Raw genomic sequence first — 6,413 nt, 5'->3', positions numbered from 1 at the left:
GACTCTGAAGAGAAAACTAAGAGAAGCTAAATTACAACAATCCAGAGACAACCTTATTGAAAATTTCGAACAAGTAAAGGAGATGGACGCCGAACCCAACAACAATAATGCAAGGAGAATGCTTGGTGACTTTACTGCACCTAATTCCAATTTACATGGAAGAAGCATCTCCATTCCTACCATTGGAGCAAACAATTTTGAGCTGAAACCTCAGCTAGTTTCTCTAATGCAGCAAAACTGCAAGTTTCATGGACTTCCATCTGAAGATCCTTTTCAGTTCTTAACTGAATTCTTGTAGATCTGTGATACTGTTAAGACTAATGAAGTAAATCCCGAAGTCTACAGGCTCATGCTTTTCCCTTTGCTATAAGAGACAGAGTTAGAGTGTGGTTGGACTCTCAACCCAAAGACAGCCTGACTTCTTGGGATAAGCTGGTCACGGCTTTCTTAGCCAAGTTCTTTCCTCCTCAAAAGCTGAGCAAGCTTAGAGCTGATGTTCAAACCTTCAGACAGAAAGAAGGTGAATCCCTCTATGAAGCTTGGGAAAGATACAAGCAGCTGACCAAAAAGTGTCCTTCTGACATGCTTTCAGAATGGACCATCCTGGATATATTCTATGATGGTTTATCTGAGCTATCAAAGATGTCATTGGATACTTCTGCAGGTGGATCCATTCACCTAAAGAAAACGCCTGCAGAAGCTCAAGAACTCATTGACATGGTTGCTAATAACCAGTTCATGTACACTTCTGAGAGGAATCCTGTGAGTAATGGGACGCCTATGAAGAAGGGAGTTCTTGAAATTGATACTCTGAATACCATATTGGCTCAGAATAAAATATTGACTCAGCAAGTCAATATGATTTCTCAGAGTCTGAATGGAATGCAAGCTGCATCCAACAGTACTCAAGAGGCATCTTCTAAGGAAGAAGCTTATGATCCTGAGAACCCTGCAATAGCAGAGTTAAAATACATGGGTGAACCATATGGAAACACCTACAATCCATCATGGAGAAATCACCCAAATCTCTCATGGAAGGATCAAAAGCCTCAGCAAGGCTTTAATAATGGTGGAAGAAACAGGTTTAGCAATAGCAAGCCTTTTCCATCATCCACTCAGCAACAGACAGAGAATTCTGAGCAGAATCCATCTAGCTTAGCAAATTTAGTCACTGATCTATCTAAGGCCACTGTGAGTTTCATGAATGAAACAAGATCTTCCATTAGAAATTTAGAAGCACAAGTGGGCCAGCTGAGTAAAAGGATCACTGAAATCCCTCCTAGTACTCTCCCAAGCAATACAGAAGAGAATCCAAAAGGAGAGTGCAAGGCCATTGAATTAATTACCATGGCCGAACCCACAAGAGAGGAGAAGGACGTGAATCCCAAGGAAGAAGACCTCCTGGGACGTCCAGTGATCAATAAGGAGCTTCCCTCTGAGGAACCAAAGGACTTTGAGGCTCATCTAGAGACCATAGAGATTCCATTCAACCTCCTTATGCCATTCATGAGCTCTGATGAGTATTCCTCTTCTGAAGAGAATGAGGATGTTACTGAAGAGCAAGCTGCCAAGTTCCTTGGTGCAATCATGAAGCTAAATGCCAAATTATTTGGTATCAAAACTTGGGAAGATGAACCTCCCTTGTTCACCAATGAACTAAGTGATTTGGATCAAATGACATTGCCTCAGAAGAGACAGGATCCTGGAAAGTTCATAATACCTTGTACCATAGGCACCATGATCTTTAAGGCTCTGTGTGACCTTGGTTCAGGGATAAACCTCATGCCCCTCTCTGTAATAGAGAAACTGGGAATCTATGGGGTGCAAGCTACTAAAATCTCATTAGAGATGGCAGACAATTCAAGAAAACAGGCTTATGGACAAGTAGAGGACGTATTAGTGAAGGTTGAAGGCCTTTACATCCCTACTGACTTCATAGTCTTGGATACTGGAAAGGAAGAGGATGAATCCATCATCCTAGGAAGACCTTTCCTAGCCACAGCAAGAGCTGTGATTGATGTGGACAGAGGAGAATTGATCCTTCAAATAAATGAGGACAACCTTGTGTTTGCAACTCAAGGATCTCTCTCTGCATCCATGGAGAGGAAGCATAAAAAGCTTCTCTCAAAGCAGAGTCAACCAAAGCCCCCACAGTCAAACTCTAAGTTTGGTGTTGGGAGGCCACAACCAAACTCTTAAGTTTGGTGTCAAACCCCCATATCCAAACTCTAAGTTTGGTGTTGGGAGGTCTGAACAAAGCTCTGCACATCTGTGAGGCTCCATGAGTGCCCACTGTCAAGCTATTGACATTAAAGAAGCGCTTGTTGGGAGACAACCCAATTTTTATTTAATTATATTTTTTATTAGTTATATGTCTTTATAGGTACATGATCATGTGGAGTCACAAAATAAATCAAAAAAATTGAAAACGGAATCAAAAACAGCAGAAGAAAAATCACACCCTGGAGGAAGACCTTACTGGCGTTTAAACGCCAGTAAGAAGCATGTTTTGGGCGTTCAACGCCAGAACAGAGCATGGTTCTGGCGCTGGACGCCAGAAATGGGCAGCATCTGGGTGTTTGAACGCCAGAAATGCACCCTGGAGAAGAGCTGGCATTGAACGCCCAGAACAAGCATGGTTCTGGCGTTCAACGCCAAAAATAGGCTACAAATGGGTGTTCAACGCCCAGAACAAGCACCAATCTGGCGCTGAACGCCCAGAGTTGTGTGCAAGGGCATTTTGCATGCCCAATTTGGTTCAAGGTTGTAAATCCTTGAACACCTCAGGATCTGTGGACCCCATAGGATCACCTCAGGATCTGTGGACCCCACAGGATCCCCACCTACCACCACTCACATCCATCCACTCTTCCCCATAAACCTACCTCATAAACTCCACCTACCTTCAAAATTCAAAATCAATTTCCCACCCAAACCCACCCCATATGGCCGAAACTTAACCCCCCTCCCTTCCCTATATATAGCCCTCCATTCTTCTTCATTTTTACACAACACAACCCTCTCTTCTCTTCTTGGACGAAACACAACCCCTTTTCCCTCTCCTCTATACTTTCTTCTTCATCTTCATCTATTCTTTCTTCTCTTGCTCGAGGGCGAGTAAATTTCTAAGTTTGGTGTGGTAAAAGCATAAGCTTTTTGTATTTCTATTACCATTGATGGCACCTAAGACCGGAGAATCCTCTAGAAAAGGAAAAGGGAAGACAAAAGCTTCCACCTCCGAGTCATGGGAGATGGAAAGATTCATCTCCAAAGCTCATCAAGACCACTTCTATGATGTTGTGGCCAAGAAGAAAGTGATCCCCGAGGTCCCTTTCAAGCTCAAGAGAAATGAGTATCCGGAGATCCGACGTGAAATCCAAAGAAGAGGTTGGGAAGTCCTAACAAACCCCATCCAACAAGTCGGCATCCTAATGGTTCAAGAGTTCTATGCCAATGCATGGATCACTAGGAACCATGATCAAAGTAAGAACCTGAATCTAAAGAATTATGTTACAATGGTTCGGGGGAAATACTTAGATTTTAGCCCGGAGAATGTGAGGTTGGCATTTAACTTGCCTTTGATGCAAGGAGATGAACGCCCCTACACTAGAAGGGTCAACTTTAATCAAAGGTTGGACCAAGTCCTCATGGACATATGTGTGGAAGGAGCTCAATGGAAGATTGACTCTAAAGGCAAGCTGGTTCAACTAAGAAGATTCGATCTCAAGCCTGTGGCTAGAGGATGGTTGGAGTTCATCCAACGCTCCATCATCCCCACTAGCAACCGATCTGAAGTTACTGTGGATCGGGCCATCATGATCCATAGCATCATGATTGGAGAAGAAGCAGAGGTTTATGAAGTCATCTCCCTTGAACTCTACAAAATAGCCGAAAAGCCCTCTCCTGTGGCAAGGCTAGCTTTTCCTCATCTTATCTGCCATCTATGTTACTCAGCTGGAGCTTTCATAGAAGGAGACATTCCCATTGAGGAAGAAAAGCCTATCACTAAGAAAAAGATGGAGCAAGCAAGAGAGCCCATTCATGGAGCTCAAGAGGCGCAGGAAGCTCGTCACCATGAGATCCCGGAGATGCCTCATATGCATTTTCCTCCACAAAACTATTGGGAGCAAATCAACACCTCCCTAGGAGAATTAAGTTCCAACATGGGACAACTAAGGGTGGAACATCAAGAGCACTCCATCATCCTTCATGAAATAAGAGAAGATCAAAAAGCAATGAGGGAGGAGCAACAAAGACAAGGAAGAGACATAGAAGAGCTCAGGACATCATTGGTTCCTCAAGAAGGAAACGCCACCATCACTAAGGTGGACTCATTCCTTGTTCTTACTTTCTCTGTTTTTCGTTTTCTATGTTAAGTGCTTATCTATGTTTGTGTCTTCATTACATGATCATTAGTAGTTAGTAACCATGTCTTAAAAGTTATGAATGTCCTATGAATCCATCACCTCTCTTAAATGAAAAATGTTTTAATTCAAAAGAACAAGAAGTACATGAGTTTCGAATTTATCCTTGAACTTAGTTTAATTATATTGATGTGGTGACAATGCTTCTTGTTTTCTGAATGAATGCTTGAACAGTGCATATGTCTTTTGAAGTTGTTGTTTAAGAATGTTAAATATGTTGGCTCTTGAAAGAATGATGACAAGGAGACATGTTATTTGATAATCTAAAAAATCATAAAAATGATTCTTGAAGCAAGAAAAAGCAGCAAAGAACAAAGCTTGCAGAAAAAAATAAATAGAAAAAAAATATAGGCGAAAAAAAATAGAAAGAAAAAGAAAAAGCAAGCAGAAAAAGCCAGAAGCTCTTAAAACCAAGAGGCAAGAGCAAAAAGCCAATAACCCTTAAAACCAAAAGGCAAGGGCAAATAAAAAAGATCCCAAGGCTTTGAGCATCAGTGGATAGGAGGGCCTAAAGGAATAAAATCCTGGCCTAAGGGGCTAAACCAAGCTGTCCCTAACCATGTGCTTGTGGCGTGAAGGTGTCAAGTGAAAACTTGAGACTGAGCGGTTAAAGTCAAGGTCCAAAGCAAAAAAAGAGTGTGCTTAAGAACCCTGGACACCTCTAATTGGGGACTTTAGCAAAGCTGAGTCACAATCTGAAAAGGTTCACCCAATTATGTGTCTGTGGCATTTATGTATCCGGTGGTAATACTGGAAAACAAAGTGCTTAGGGCCACAGCCAAGACTCATAAAGAAGCTGTGTTCAAGAATCATCATACTGAACTAGGAAAGTCAATAACACTATCTGAACTCTGAGTTCCTATAGAAGCCAATCATTCTGAACTTCAAGGGATAAAGTGAAATGCCAAAACTATTCAAGAGGCATAAAGCTACAAGTCCCGCTCATCTGATTGGAGCTATGTTTCATTGATAGTTTGGAATTTATAGTATATTCAACTCCAGAAAGTGCCTCTGCACGTGTAACATTCAAGCTCAGCCCAAGCACATACCAAGTGGGCCCCGGAAGTGGATTTATGCATCAATTACTTACTTCTGTAAACCCTAGTAGCTAGTTTATTATAAATAGGACTTTTTACTATTGTATCAGACATCTTTTGATCATTTTTAGATCTCTAGACCTCCATGGGAGGCTGGCCACTCGGCCATGCTTAGCCTCTATTCACTTATGTATTTTTAACGGTAGAGTTTCTGCACTCCGTAGATTAAGGTGTGGAGCTCTGCTGTTCCTCAAAGATTAATGCAAAGTACTACTGTTTTCTATTCAATTCATCTTATTTCGCTTCTAAGATATTCATTCGCACTTCAACCTGAATGTGATGAACGTGACAATCATCATCATTCCCTATGAACGCGTGCCTGACAACCACTTTCGTTCTACTTTAGATTGAATGAGTATCTCTTAGATCTCTTAATCAGAATCTTCGTGGTGTAAGCTAGATTGATGGCGGCATTCATGAGAATCCGGAAAGTCTAAACCTTGTCTGTGGTATTCTGAGTAGGATTCTGGGATTGAATGACTGTGACGAGCTTCAAACTCGCGATTGCTGGGCGTAGTGACAGACGCAAAAGGAGGGTGAATCCTATTCCAGCATGATCGGGAACCTCAGATGATTAGCCGTGCTGTGACAGAGCATTTGGACCATTTTCACAAGAAGAGGGGATGTAGCCATTGACAACGGTGATGCCCTTGCATAAAGCCAGCCATGGAAAGGAGTAAGACTGATTGGATGAAGACAGCAGGAAAGCAGAGATTCAGAGGAACGAAAGCATCTCTACACACTTATCTGAAATTCTCACCAGTGATTTACATAAGTATTTCTATCCTTCTTTTATTACTACATTTCAAAAACTACATAACTATTTTATATCCGCCTGACTGAGACTTACAAGGTGACCGTAGCTTGTTTCATACCAACAATCTCCGTGGGA

The 6,413-nt window shown here is 41.9% G+C and overlaps 1 non-coding gene across 1 annotated transcript; it reads right to left on the bottom strand.

Moving 5' to 3' along the window:
• Positions 1-480: 480 nt before the first annotated feature.
• Positions 481-588, bottom strand: LOC148564145 (small nucleolar RNA R71). Its single transcript, XR_015884493.1, has one exon. It is a non-coding gene; the product is annotated as a small nucleolar RNA R71 (small nucleolar RNA).
• Positions 589-6,413: the final 5,825 nt, after the last annotated feature.

This window comes from Arachis ipaensis, chromosome B5 (assembly GCF_059453495.1).
Source record: "Arachis ipaensis isolate K30076 ecotype BB chromosome B5, ASM5945349v1, whole genome shotgun sequence".
Lineage (NCBI taxonomy): Eukaryota > Viridiplantae > Streptophyta > Magnoliopsida > Fabales > Fabaceae > Arachis > Arachis ipaensis.
The sequence above is the reverse complement of the archived record's forward strand: the minus strand, read 5'-3'. Positions and strand labels throughout refer to the sequence as shown.